Source organism: Ahaetulla prasina, chromosome 2 (genome assembly GCF_028640845.1).
Source record: "Ahaetulla prasina isolate Xishuangbanna chromosome 2, ASM2864084v1, whole genome shotgun sequence".
Classification (NCBI taxonomy): domain Eukaryota; kingdom Metazoa; phylum Chordata; class Lepidosauria; order Squamata; family Colubridae; genus Ahaetulla; species Ahaetulla prasina.
This window is the reverse complement of record NC_080540.1, coordinates 272,347,874-272,362,244: the sequence shown is the minus strand read 5'-3', so window position 1 is coordinate 272,362,244 and position 14,371 is coordinate 272,347,874. Positions and strand designations below refer to the sequence as shown.

General features: G+C 38.8%; 1 long non-coding RNA gene across 6 annotated transcripts in view; it reads right to left on the bottom strand.

The window, feature by feature from the left end:
- Window positions 1-324: 324 nt before the first annotated feature.
- LOC131191351 (uncharacterized) overlaps window positions 325-14,371 on the bottom strand; it is a 68,927-nt gene continuing 54,880 nt past the window's right edge. For 3 of the 6 annotated variants that reach the window (XR_009153474.1, XR_009153479.1, XR_009153478.1), the window contains 3 exons: window positions 3,336-3,503; window positions 1,312-1,465; window positions 326-649 (listed from right to left, as the gene is read on the bottom strand). This is a non-coding gene — a long non-coding RNA (uncharacterized LOC131191351). Of the gene's footprint in view, window positions 650-1,311; window positions 1,466-3,335; window positions 3,504-14,371 lie in introns of all 6 variants that reach the window. The other 3 variants (XR_009153475.1, XR_009153477.1, XR_009153476.1) reach the window with 2 other exon arrangements.

Genomic DNA, 14,371 nt, shown 5'->3' with positions numbered 1-14,371 from the left:
AGCTTCCGAATCGTCTCCATGAGATGCCCCTTGTATAGCACACGACAGTCATTCAAACAGAAGATGATTAAGTCATGGGTAACTGTGAGCAAGGCCTCCCAGTCCAGCAATGGGAGTAATTGGCATACAAGATAAATATGTACAAAGCCAACCCCCTTCTTCCCCAGCACCAGCTGTTACCTGCTCTTGCAACAGGAGCCATTAGTCCAAGAGGACACACACACACCCTCCCATTGCACACCAAATCTGTACATAGGAGTGTTACCCAGGTCAGAGATGTCAACTCTCCTGACCCTGAGGGAACAAAAACCCACAACCATTCTGTCTTGGTAAGCTTCAGTTGCAGCTGGTTTCTCCATATGCAGCCCTTATGGTTTCCAGGCACTGTAACTAAATAAATGGGACACATAAATGTTTGATTTTATCATCTTTGGTTGATATATGTTTATTACTTCACAATGTGAAAAGTTACAAATTCTGTTACATTTGCAGTTTTCTAATCAATGTTTCTGAATGGAGCCAAGTCTTCTGCCTTCTTTCCATTTTTCAATCCCCATCTGGAGGCCAGGAACAGAAGCTTCTTCTGTGGTTTGATGATGATGACTAACATAGAGAAAGGCTGTTTACAGCTGATCTCACACCTGGGCGACTAAAAAAAGATCATAAATTAAAAGGTCCATCTTTATAATTAGGCGAATTACAGAAACCAAAACTATTATTCTTGGAGATTTGAATTCAGCAAATTGTTGGAAGATGTGGTCCAGAACATATGCAGAGTGTAAAAAGAATAACTGGCAGAAAATCCCATTGGGAAGATGGGGAGTTGTCACAAGGTATTTGCCTTAGAAACAGAATATGGTCTTTGCTCAGCTATGTCTAAATGCTGGTAGGAATTCTTTATACATGAAGTAGATTGGGAAATATATTGTATGCAGAAGTCTCATGTTTAAACTATATCATGAGAACAGTAAGGGGCGTGCATAAGAGCACAAACATGCCTATTGTTTCTTTCGTTATATTCAATTAATATAGTTATTACATACTCATACTCATATATATGCTTATACATTGTATAATTGTTTCATGCTTATGCTTATATATACTGTGTGACAAAATAAACAAACAAACAAACAAACTAACTAACAAACAAACAAATATGAAGTGGAAGAGCAAGAGTGAAACAGGGAGTTCCCTTTGTTTCTTAAAGAGACAAACTCCTTTAATGAACATAAGGATAGATGAGACACAGACACAGAGACACTGGCACAAGGCATGAGGCAACTCAGAGATACAAAGAGATGATGTAGTCACCTATGGTTATTAGTCATCTCATCTTTCTTCCAGTGAAAGGATCTTTCTGTTCCTGAATTTTGCCAAGACAATGCAAAAACCTGCAACCACTCCATCTTTCTAGGCTTGAATTGCAGCTGGTTTCTCCATATGCAGCCCTTATAGTTTCCAGGCACTGTAATTAAATTAATGGGACACAAAAATGTTTGTCATCAGATCTTTCTAAGACACGTGTGTCAAACTCATGGTGTCATGTTGCCATCACGTGATGTTTTGTGACATTATTTCCTCTTTGTGGAGCTGGGGTGGCCATGGCCTGTATGTGACACATTCGGCCCACGGGCCGCCAGTTTGACACCCCTGTTGTAAGAGGATCAACCTGGGTCTCACAGGAGGTGCAGAGGGCATTGATGACATATGTCATAATGCAGGGATTTCCAACCTTGGCAACTTTAAGACTTGTGGACTTCAACTCCCAGAGTTCATCAGCCAGCAAAGCTGGCTGAGGACCTCTGGGAGTTAAAGTCCACAAGTCTTAAAGTTGCCAAGGTTGGGGATCCCTGTTATAATGCATATGCTACAACCTACAACCTTCAGCCAAATGTCTAATGCAAGCACAAATCGTGGTATCTGAACATATCATCTTATACATTGTCTTTAAGTATCACAGGAACTTGTTACAGATGGCACTGACTACAATGTTTTCCATTCACTGCAAAGAAGTTTCATCTTTCATATCTGTGTCATTATTTGGATGTATTGAGTTTATTGGGAGGCATTGGCTGATTAAATCAGTAAGCCAATTTTTTTTAACCTTGGCTTGTAAAAAAAAAAGGCACAAAAGTCTGATCCGGCCATAATATACTACACCTGAATTGATAAGTTCACACACATACACCCTCTAAAATCAAGTATTTGTATTGTATTTGAAATGTGATTCAATAGTTAATATGCCAGATCCCTAGGACATCCTGGTTGAGATCCAATTCTCAGCTACGAGTGGATGCTTTTGGGCCTGTTCCTATTTCTTACAGGGACCCTCACAGGGCATTAGCAATTCTCAATAAGCATATTCTCAGAATTGAATCCGTGCAAAACACTTGTGCATTTTGAAATGTGCAGGGTGAACATTTCCCTTTAAAATGCACAAGTGAAAGCCCTGGGGGAAATTACTATAAATACAACGGAAAACCAGGGTGGTAATATGCATGCATTAAAAGCATAACCTATCTCTAATTTGTCTGCCACACATCCATCCAGCATAGCCTCTCTTCTCTCTTTACAATTCTAAAGAGCAATTGTATTGAATGCTTGATGAAAGTGACTAGTTAATGTTTGACTTCTAGCAGCAGAGGCATTTTAACAAATCCCTTGAAGAATGATTATGGCACAGACCCAGGCTACTTCTTAGTCGTTACATAACCTTTGTACTTTGAACTGTAAAAGTTGAATAAAACAATAGTGGATTAATGGTACAGTGGGTGATTTTGAACATTATGCAACCTTCCTTGACATCTTTCCTTTTTCTTTTTTTTCTTTTTTTTTAAAGCTCTTAAAAATAGAATATACAAATCACAATTCTCTGATCTATGGTTTTAATTTGTTTTGGACAAGGCAGAGAAAAGCAACTGCATTCACTGCCAAAAAAAAAAAAGTTTAGAAGCAGATGTTATCATTTTTATGTATGTATATTATTGAACCTGAAAAACAAAGCCTGTGAGGCTGCTTGTCAATGAGTAACTGGTCGTGCATGAACTGACAATCACAATGGGCCCCCCACCCACTACGATGGTCTTGTTTGCTTCTAGGCTCTTGGAGGCTCTGCGCGCTCCATTAAACTGCCTGCCCCACAGTCTGCAAGAAGAAAGAACAGCCGTTGGGCTTGAGTCACCATCAAGGTAGGAGGAAGCCTTCTTTGTCCTGTGATGCTGCATGGCTGCTGATGAATGATGAGCCCTATCAGCAGACAGGTCACATGGTGGTAATTACACACACAACCTCCATGCAAAACATAGACAGGTGAAATATAAACACCATCTACTTACCCCGCCACTTGCCCAAAGTGTTTTTTTTTCTTTCTAGTTAACTTTTAGGATTGATTAATAAAGGTTGCTGGAGAAGTTAATTGGTTGCAGAGAAGTTACAAACATTGCCATGAGGTTTTGCAAGTTTTCTGTGAAGTTCAAACCAAACTTGGGAAACTTGGTTTCCTTCTGAAAGAAGAAAATTGAAGGTCAAATCATAAATGAATAAAGCTGTGGGTGTGTGGATCAACTTGTGTATTATACGTTACATATTCCTAATGTCTAGCTTCTATGACAAGCTGGAAGAAACCAGTTTTTGTTACCTGAGGGAGAAAATCTAAATGAAGCATCCCACATTATGGAAAATGAGAAGATCAACTGCCTGACATGGAAGACAAATTGATTCCTCACACTTCACTTAAAGGAACTGATTGAACTCACAGCTGAATTGTTTCAGTGCTGGTGACAGGAAAGCATCCTTAATCATAACTGGGAACAGGCATAAGGTAGGTTCACAGCACATACAGCTCTTGCTGCTAACATCACTGCCCTGCATCTCCCCAGCCTGTAAATCCCCAGCAAAGGTTGCAACACTATGTGTTGTGTGGCCAGGGCAATCTTAATTTCCTGAGATTTATGAATTACACTTCTGCTAATGCACAAATCAACGCCCCCATTACCATTATTATATTAGTCCAAGTTGCCAAACTAAGCCTAGATTCTTCAACCACTATTGTAATAACTGGGAATCAGCATTTCTACAACATCCACTTCCCAGTCTCTCACTAAATAACCTGTTATGTGAGCTACCATTAAGCTTTTCTTTCTCTCTCTCTCTCTCTCTCTCTTTCTCTCTCTCTCTTTCTTCCTTCCTTTCTTTCTTTTTCTTTCTTTCCTTTCTTTTTCTTTCTTTCTTTTTTCTTTCTTTCTTTCTTTTTCTTCCTTCCTTTCTTCCTTCCTTCCTTCCTTCCTTCCTTCTTTCCTTCCCTCCTCTCTCTCTATTCAGAAACATAAAACAGCAAAAAAGAAAGAAAAAAGAAATGTATAAACTATATAAAATGGAATAAAAATCTGAAGTAACATTAAGTTAGTGCTGAATAAACAAGTGATCAAAATCATTTTTATAAGTCAGTGTTCAATAATTAACAAGAACAGTCAGTATAATAAGAATAATAACAATTAGCAAGAGTTTCTACCACAGGTGAAATCTAAAAATTTTCCCTACCGGTTCTGTGGGCATGGCTTAATTGGTGGGCATGGCTTGGTGGTCAGATGACTGGATGGGTGTGGCCAATAACAATAAATAATAAAAATAATAAACAAAATATACAAAACTATAAGAGGTACCAAAAACCAACTTTCACACTTTACACACACACAACACAACACAACACAACTGACTCACACACAATGTAAAAGCAGCTGCACTTCACCCAAAACGGCCCCTGCAAAAAGCAGGAACCTCACACTTTCCCACTTTACACACACACAACACAACTGACTCACACACACACAAAATGCCACATACAGCTTTGTGAGATTTTGTGTGCTTGTGTAGTTAGAGTGAAACACTACAGAAACACACCAAATTTCAGAAAGCTGCACAAATATTTTATTTTATTATTTTTATTTATTTTTTTAGATTAGGGGGTCTCCAACTTTAGTAGCTTTAGGTTTGTGGACTTCAAATCCCAGAGTTCCTCATTCAGCAAAGCAGGAAGTCAAAGCAGGCTGTAATCAGTAGCTGAAGTAAGCATTGCGTTGCCAGCCCGAAAGGAGCAGTATGCAGTAATTATAGATAAGTGAGGAGGGGGCACTAGGTGGGCATGGGTGGGGGCTCTTGTAAGTGGGGGCTGTTAAAAAGTGATTTTAAAAGCTTGCTAGGATCAGGAAACTCCTCTGGGATCGCCAGAGGAAAAGAAGTTTTAAAGTCAGCTCCTCCGACGATCTCAGCTGAAGCTCTCCCTCAAGAGCCCAGAACCTCTTAAAATAATTGTTTTAACATGTAGAAAACATGTTTTTAAGGTTCTGGTGATGAGGAACTCAGCTGGGATGGCCAGGGGAGCCTTTTAAAGCCCCCCCCTTTTCCTTTTTTCCCCCTTCACCTGAAGAGGTTTTTTTTAAAAAAAAACTTTTAAAGTGTTCTGATGATCTCTGCTCAGCCCCGCGATCATCAGAGGTGTTTTTTTTACTTTTCAAGGCATGTTTCAGCTGAAGAAAAACTTTTAAAAGTAAAAAAACCAAACCTCTGCTGATGGTGCGGCTCAGCAGAGGCAGGGGGGCAGGGCCAGGGATTTTTGCTACCGGTCCTCCGAACCAGCAGCTGCCATCGCTACCTAATCGGGCAAGCCGGTGTGAACCGGGAGCATTTCACCCCTGGTTTCTACCCGATACAAAATATTCTAGTCTTCAACAACTCGAGCAAAAAGTAATACATTAAATTAAGTTAAGAGAATTGCAAACTCTGAATACAGTATGAAATCACATATAGAATTATAATTCATGAATGGTTCCAAGCTTAATTAAATTTTATATTTGACTTATTTCTAAAATGCAAAGTTATTTTTTTACATTCATGTATATTCCTAAATTTGTTTGCTATTCTTCTAAAGAGATAATTGTATGTGGTTTCCAATAAAAGACAAAGTACAGAATACAGAAAGTTTTTACCATATATACAGCATCAACTCTGTATACTTTGTAGGGATATAAGGTTCAGTAACTGAAACAAGGTTCCAGGAAAAAGAATTTCAACTTTAAGATTTGTTTCATTCTACAATAAATCATCTTCCAGAATTGTTGAACTTTATAACATTGCCTCCAATATTTAAGAAAGATGAGACATAATTATTCCATTTACTACAGTTTTGGCAACCCGCACTGGAGTAATGTGAGTTTCCAGGTACAATTCAAAGTGTTATTTATCATTTACCATCATTGTGAGCATATAGCCTGGATGTTTTAGGGACTGCCTTTCTCCATTTTTTTTTCTATCCATCTTTAAACATGCAATAGGGACAGCATGATTGAGGTCCTGTCTGTTAAGCAGTGCCATCTTATAGGGCATGTCTTGTTGCTCTGGAAAACAATTGCCCCTGAGATCTAGACAGCTTTGGTCTTTCAATCCTTCAGGAGAGCCTTTAAGAGCTAGCTTTTTCTCCAGGATCTGCACTAGGATAGCATCTGTATCCATTATGGGGGGATGAATTATGTTGTTGTTGTTTGATGTTATTATGTGATGAGTCTATTTTTTTCCTTCCCAACATGACTGGGCTTTTTCCTTGTGTTTTTAAAATAAAACTTGTATGCCGCCCAGAAACACTGGAAAGTGCGCAGTTGTAGAAATTTAAATAAATAAATAAGCGGTTGGAAGTTGACCTGACCAAATAAGTACAATAAGTTTTAGAATTGCAGAGATAGAGAGTGTAAGCAGTTAATGTTATTTCCCTTTTGCATAGGGTGCCATGGGTTCAAAGAGATTTTTGTTCATGGAAGTCCACTCTCTATCTCTGCAATTCCAAAACTTATTGTACTTATTTGGTCAGGTCAGCTTCCAACCGCTTATTTATTTATTTAAATTTCTACAACTGCGCACTTTCCAGTGTTTCTGGGCGGCATACAAGTTTTATTTTAAAAACACAAGGAAAAAGCCCAGTCATGTTGTCTTCATTGTCTTCATTTTTGCTAACATAATGCGACAAATAGGCAGGGAACACAAATCAAACAATGCTTGGACTTCCATGAACAAAAATCTCTTTGAACCCATGGCACCCTATGCAAAAGGGAAATAACATTAACTGCTAACACTCTCTATCTCTGCAATTCCAAAACTTATTGTACTTATTTGGTTATCTGCAAATAAGAACAGTTGCTAAAAAGAAACCACTGAAACCTCCCTGAACCACTCTGAAACCACCGAGCCACCCTTCCTTTGTTGCATTTAAAAAGGTTCTTGCTAGCTGGGATGGCAAAACATTAATGCCCCAATAATTTTACAATCCAGTGCTTCTCCAGTAGCTACAGCCTTGGTTTCATGTTGGTAGGATCCCTGGAGCAGAGCAAGTGGAATAATAGTAATAATAACAATAATAACAATAACAATGGTGATGATGATGATGATGATATGCCTGGAGACAGCAGAATAGAAGAGAAAGAACTGGAGAAGATAACAAAATACAAAGACCTACAAATTGAAATAGAACGACTATGACAAAGGCAAGCAAGGGTAGTACCAATAGTAATAGGCACCTTGGATGCAGTCCCGAAACAACTGGAGCACCACTTGAACATCATAGGCATTGAAAAGTTTGCCATCAGTCAGTTGCAGAAGGCAGCTTTACTTGGAACTGCTTCCATCCTGCGATGATATCTTTAACACCGTCAAACATTCAGATTTGCCTATCCTAGGTCCTTGGTAAGGATTTGATAGGTAGACAAAAGTGCCAAACCAGTCTGAACATCTGGCTGACTGTGCGAATAATAATAATAATAATAATAATAATAATAATAATAATAATAATAATAATAATAATAAGAAGAAGAAGAAGAAGAAGAAGAAGAAGAAGAAGAACAACAACAACAACAACAACAACAACAACAACAACAACAACAACAACAACAACCCACATAGTGATGTTGACAGGCTATATTTGCCCAGAAAGGTAGGCGGCAGAGGACTTTTGCAAGTGAAGCAGACAGTCGAAGAAGAGAAACATGCTCTGGCAGATTATGTGAAAGACAGTGTTGAACCAGCTTTGATGGAGGTCAACAAGAGGAAGCTGCTAAAAGTACGGCAAACCAAGTATCAATATAGGAAAACAGCGATGCAAGCTCGAGCTGACAGCTGGTATAACAAAGCACTGCATGGACAGTTCCTTGAAAAGATCCAAGGAAAAGTAGATAAGGAAAAGACCTGGTTATGGCTGACCAACGGAACACTGAAGAAAGAAACAGAAGGCCTAATTCTTGAGGCCCAAGAACAAGCCATTAGAACAAATGTAATCAAAGCCAGAATAGAAAAATCTGCTGATGATCCCAAATGCAGACTCTGCAAAGAAGCAGATGAAACTATTGATCACATACTGAGCTTTTGTAAGACAATAGCTCAGACCGACTACAAACAACGTCACAACACAGTCGTTCAGATGGTCCACTGGAACTTGTGTCACAACTACCATCTGCAAAGAACTGGTGGGATCATAAGCCTGAAAAAGTGATTGAAAATGAGCATGCAAAACTACTGTGGGATTTCCGAATACAGACTGATAAAGTTTTGGAACACAATACCCCAGAAATCACGATTGTGGAAAAGAAAAAAGTGTGGATAGTTGACATTGCTATACCTGGTGACAGCAGAATTGATGAGAAACAACTTGAAAAAGTCACCAGATATCAAGATTTGAGAATCGAATTGCAGAGACTCTGGCATAAACCAGTGCAGGTGGTTCCAGTGGTACTCGGCACACTGGGAGCTGTGCCTAAAGACCTAGGCAAGCATTTAAAAGCAATTGGCGCTCACAATATCACCATTGGTCAGCTGCAGAAGGCCACCTTACTGGGATCTGCTCACATAATTCGCCGATACATCACGCAGTCCTAAACGCTTGAGAAGTGTTTGACTAGTGATCTGTGATATGAAATCCAGCATAGTTATCTCGCTGGCTGTGTATACTGTCATTTTGTATAATAATAATAATAATAATAATAATAATAATAATAATAATAATAATAATAATAATAATAATAATAATAATAATAATAATAATAATGCCTTTAGACACAAACCGGGGGGGAATACCATTTGCTAAGACATGAAACAGTTCTACAGCAACAACAATCTTATCTTTTACTCTACACAGACAAGAAACAAAAATTGCTAGAATCCTTCTCCCAATCCAAAAGGCAGTTGCTCAAAAAATTCCAACCAGCCTACTTTGCATGATGGCTGATATTCTACTAAAAATAAAGTGGAAGCAGATACAACCTCCTTGCCTAAGCCAAAAGTTTTCAAAATGTGGGTAACCCTTTCAGATGTGTCACCATAACTTCAAAATGTGGGTAATTTCTAGTTTAGTCTGTACCTACCCCACTCACTGTTTACCCCATACCCGAATCAGAGCATGCCAACACACCACTCACTTCATCTAACTAAAAATATCACTTGATGTTTATTTACTAAACATCAGTCAACGTCTAAAATAGTTAACTAATTGAACAGGATAAAACAGTGTTTCTCAACCTTGACAACTTTCAGATGTGTGGACTTCAGTTCCCAGAATTCCCCTGCCAAGGTTGAGAAACACTGAGATAAAAGATAAGCAAAAGCACATGAGCAACATCAAAGTATTTACATTGTCTATATACAGTATCTATTTAAAACTAACAAAAGACCCAAAACTTTCCAAGCCTGCTGGAAACAATATTGTGAGTAGCTAGTGTGAACAGTGTCTTTGGTTGTTTTCGTTTAGCTCTTTAGCTGTTGTATTTAACAACAGCTGATAGAAATCAAAGTACCAATAAAGGAGAATATTTATAGCTTGGGGTTGAAATAAGAGATCCTTGGTGCCCCCTGAGCTTGCTTTTTTTCTTGCAGATGTTTCATTACCCAAACTAGATAACATCATCCTGTTACCTAGTTTGGGTAATGAAACATTTGCAAGAAAACAAGTAAGCTCAGAGAGCACCAAGGACCCCTCAGAAATTAAAATAGGACATCATGTGATCAGTCCACTATTCTGCACCATAAAGTTAGTAATTTAATAGATGGGGATTGATTGATTGAGTGATTAAATGTTTATCTCACCTTTATTTTTCAGCACAGTTTTTTTGTCAATTCCAAGTGAGCATATATATTTAATGCTCCTGCCTCCTATTTTCCCCACAACAACCCTGTGAAATGGCTTGGCTTAAAGAGATAGAATGACTGGTCAACAGTTAATAGGCAATAGCTTTCACGTCTAGAATTCATGACCTTCAGGTTTTAGATGGTGTATTCAACATGAAGTAGTTTGGATAAAGCTGCTGATATTACAGGAAGAAACCCAGAGATTCTCAGCATCTCAGTCCCCAGTGAGCAGGATGAAGTTCCGGGGTAGCCTCTGAACATGCACTTGTTGCTAATGGCACAAAACAATGCCCTGGTACTGTGAGACCAGCCACAGCTCAGCAGTTACAAAGCACTGAGGAAATCATTTACAATGAGCTTCCATATGACACCAAGAGGCAATGAATTTTTGTATTGGGGCATGTAGATGGGTTCTGGCCTCACAGCCTGGCACACCTAAGTCTTCAACTTACAACCATTCATTTAGGGACTGTTCAAAGTTACGACGGCTCTGAAAAAAAAGGTGACCTACAAAGTCCTTGCACTTACAACCATCACAGTCCCATGATCAAAATGTGGGCGCTTGGCAACCAGAATATACTTATGATGGTTACAGCATTCTGGGGTTATGTGATTGCCAACTGCAGCTTTCCCAACTGGCTTCCAACAAGCAATGTACATGGGCAAAGCCAGATTCACTTAACAAGATGGGCCTCTGTGGCTCAGAATGCTAATGCAGTCTGTTATTAACAGCAGCAGCCTGCAATTACTGCAGGTTCTAGTCCCACCAGGCCCAAGGTTGACTCAGCCTTCCATCCTTTATAAGGTAGGTAAAATGAGGACCCAGATTGTTGGGGGCAATAAGTTGACTTTGTATATAAATATACAAATAGAATGAAGACTATTGCTAACATAGTGTAAGCCGCCCTGAGTCTTCGGAGAAGGGCGGGATATAAATGTAAAAAAAATAATTAAAAAAAATCATATAATTCACTTAACAACTATCGGGGGGAAAGTTGTAAAATCTGATGCAACTCATTTCACAACTGCCTTGCTTAACAATGGAAATTCTGGTTCCAATTATGTTTGTAAATCAAGGACTAACTATACAGCAGACAGCAATCAGATCACTAAGGGCTTGAGGGGATGATTAACAAAAAGGTGAAGACACTGCAGGTTTGTCAAACTGTTGACCCGAAGGCCAGATGCGTCATGCACAGGTCACGCCCACCCCAACTCCGTGAAGGGGAAAAACATCATGCTACGTCACGTGATGGCAACGTGACGACACGTGTTTGACACCCATGCACTAAGGGTTTGCCCTCTGGACAAGGGAAAGAGCAGAGAGTTGGCCGTTTGGAAGATGAGAGGAGGAGGTGTGTTAATTTCAATCACACACTTGTCTCAGAATTCTGAGCAGCAGAGAGAAAAAATAGCTCATTCCAGAATATTGCCCAGGTAATTGAGTTTCTAAGAAAACAAAGAGGCAGGTGAAAAGAGGTGCTGCTGTCTCTTCCTGTGTGAACCAGTGGTAAAAAAATTCAAATTTTTTTACTATCAGTTCTGTGGGTGTGGCTTGATGGCCGTGGCATGGCTTGGTGGGTGTGGCTTAGTGGGCATGGCAGGGGAAAGATACTGTAAAATCTCCATTCCCACCCCACTCCAGGGGAAGGTTACTGCAAAATCCCCATTTCCTCCTGATCAGCTAGGACTCGGGAGGCAGAGAATAGATGGGGGCAGGGTCAGTTAGAGGTGGTATTTACTGGTTCTCCAAACTACTCAAAATTTCCACTACTTCTACTTCTCCAGAACCAATCAGAACTTGCTGAAACCCATCTCTGGTGTGAACCTGATTGAATGAAAGCATGAGGAACTAGCTGAATCACTTTACAATATCACCATTAAAAAATGGGTGTTTTTCTCTAATGAATTGCCTGAGTAAACAAATTTAATTTAATTGCACATCCAATAAGATTGGCAACTGTCATTTTAGTAACACGGTGAACTATTTAGTTAAAGTCGGTTCCCTGGCAAAAATATGAAAAACATTTATCCAAGGCTGTTATGTATATGGGAACAAGTTGCAAGAATCTGCCAATAGTCTAAATAGGATGACCAACGGGGTGATGGGCATTTGTTCAATCATCTACAAAATACATATAAGTAGCCTGAAGTGAGGTGCATTTGTACTGTAAACCCATTGAGCCATCCTTTTCTTTTGAAGAAATGCAAGCAAAATGCTGCAACCCAGGAGCAAGGAGCAGAAGGAAGCAGGAGTTCCCATAGTCCTCTCATAGGCTCTGCAAACTTTCAATATTACAAACAGAAAAACTGCTTTGGAGCAATTCTGGTATGCTGCAGCTGGGTCAAGTTAAATGAGGGCGACCGCTAGATGGCATTGAAGAGAATTTCCTGTTCCTCTTTTGCGCTGCTAAGTGACAATCTGGATTTTTTTCAGCCCAAATTTTGTAATTCTAGACCCAATGCTCGATAGTATCATTTTAACATATTGTAAGTTTCAATATCCATGGCAGATCTCATTTATATTTCTTTCCTTTGCCAACAATTGGTTCAAGAAGGATCTTGACAGATTTGAAGACATTGGGCCCTATCCAACAAAATGTGATTCAGTTTTTCTTGTACTTAGGCAGGAAAAAACAAGTGCACACACTACTGATTATAGAGTTTGTGTGTTAGTATGTTAGCACATGTGTCTAAACATTTCTAAATAATTAGTTAATGGTGGTTGGAGGATGCGTGGGCGGGTGGTTTTGGATCAACATAACAGTTTATGGGGAAAAGTACATGAAAATAGGTTTTAGGCTTTTATGAAAACAACCGAAAGAATTGTCCCAAAGGTGTTTTTTCAAGAGGCAACTGGACTTTCTGTTTTTCTTTGAAGACATTTTATTTCTCATCCAAGAAGCTTCTTCAGCTCTGATTCTTGGATGAGAAGCAAAACGTCTTCAAGAAAAAACAGAAAGTCCAGTTGCCTTTTGAAAAAGCATATTTGGGACAACCATGACTTGGATGACTGAGAACCTCCATAAAATCTAAAGAATTACACTTGAAATATTAAGTTGAATACACATATATCATTTCTAAATTCATCACTTTGATTAATTTATTAAGCTATCTGATCTAGGACAGCTTTCATACTCAGAGCTATTTGGAAAAGAAGGAATTTAAGAGATTATTAGACAAATTATTCATGCACTTATCTGGGAATTAGAACACTTCTAATGTGATGACATTGTCATCAGTTTCACCCCTCAAAATCTTACTTTTTCAAATATTCAAATCTAGGTATAGATATATCACGACATCTGAATATATACATAGATGCCATGATGTGTGTGTGTACATACACCCGCAAAAATGTATTACACACATATACACATACTGTATGTTTATGTTTGTGTGTGTGTGTGTGTATACACAACATATGCATACACTCCCTTTTGTAATTTAAATAAATACAATTCAGTGACAACTTTCAGAAGTGATCTGGAGGATAACCAAGGTTACAGAATGGCCACATATGACCTGAGGCCACCTGTTGTAAATCCTAGTTCTTATCATCAGGACTGTTTATCTTATCATCAAGACTGTTTATTACACAAATAATTCTTGGTGATTAGCAAAGAATGGAGACAGATAATTTTCTATTTCTTTTATCCTATAAAAAAGTTTAGGTCCACTATTATATCTATGCATATTGGAGGGACAGATGCCTGAAGAATACATGGATGAAAGTTGTTATGGCAAATGTTATTTTAACTTTTGCTTAAATTTGTTTCCATGTACAGTGTATCCCCACTCTTAAGCTACATATGGATTTAATATAAATAGTATTAAAATCCTTGTAAATTGTTGCAACTTAGCATTAAACACTAAAAGTGTCTAAGAGTTGCATATCAATATGAGGTTTCTATTATCCTTTCTATGAATTAAACAAGCAGTTTTATAGGGATTGAAAAAGCAAATCCCCACCTATCTACCCCCCATTCTTCTTTAATGGGGAGGGGGAGAGAATGTCTCTCAAGTCAACTCTACATTGTGTGAAATTTATAATAGGAACATAACATACAGTTTTATGGAAGTACAGAGGTTGCTCAATTCATAGGGCAGGGGTCACCAACCTTGGTCCCTTTAAGACTTGTGGATTTCAACTCCCAGAGTTCCTCAGCCAGCTTTGCTGGCTGAGGGACTCTGGGAGTTGAAGTCCACAAGT